General features: G+C 61.6%; 1 protein-coding gene across 1 annotated transcript in view; it reads right to left on the bottom strand.

Annotated features, from left to right (window-relative positions):
- BSCL2 (BSCL2, seipin lipid droplet biogenesis associated) overlaps positions 1-456 on the bottom strand; it is a 7,749-nt gene that overhangs the window by 5,811 nt on the left and 1,482 nt on the right. The window lies entirely within an intron of this gene.

Raw genomic sequence — 456 nt, forward strand, 5'->3', positions numbered from 1 at the left:
TGGTCCCCCCTTGCTGGGAGGGCTCTACCCCCTCATGGTATGCCTTTCTCCCCCCCACCATAGTGCCCCCTTGCTGGGACAGATCTACCCCCTCTAATGCCCCCTGCTGAAGGTACCCCTCCATAGTGCCCTCTCCTGGGATGGATCTACCCCCTCATGGTACCCCTTTCTTGGTGGTATCTATCTCCCATAGTGCTCCATGCTCGAATGGATCTACCCCGTCATGGTACCCCTTCTTAGGTGTGATCTACCCGCCATGGTGGCCCCTGTTGGGATGGACCTACCCCCACCCCACAGGCCCCCTGGTGGCTGCCCCTCATTCACGCGGGATCTCCCCCAGGTGTCAAAGGCCGCAGCCGACCTGATGACCTACTGCGACGCCCACGCCTGCGAGGACCCGCTCATCACACCGGTGCCCACCTCCGAGAACCCCTTCCGCGAGAAGAAGTTCTTCTG

The sequence above is a fragment of the Alligator sinensis genome, unplaced genomic scaffold (genome assembly GCF_000455745.1).
Source record: "Alligator sinensis unplaced genomic scaffold, ASM45574v1 scaffold1302_1, whole genome shotgun sequence".
NCBI lineage: Eukaryota > Metazoa > Chordata > Crocodylia > Alligatoridae > Alligator > Alligator sinensis.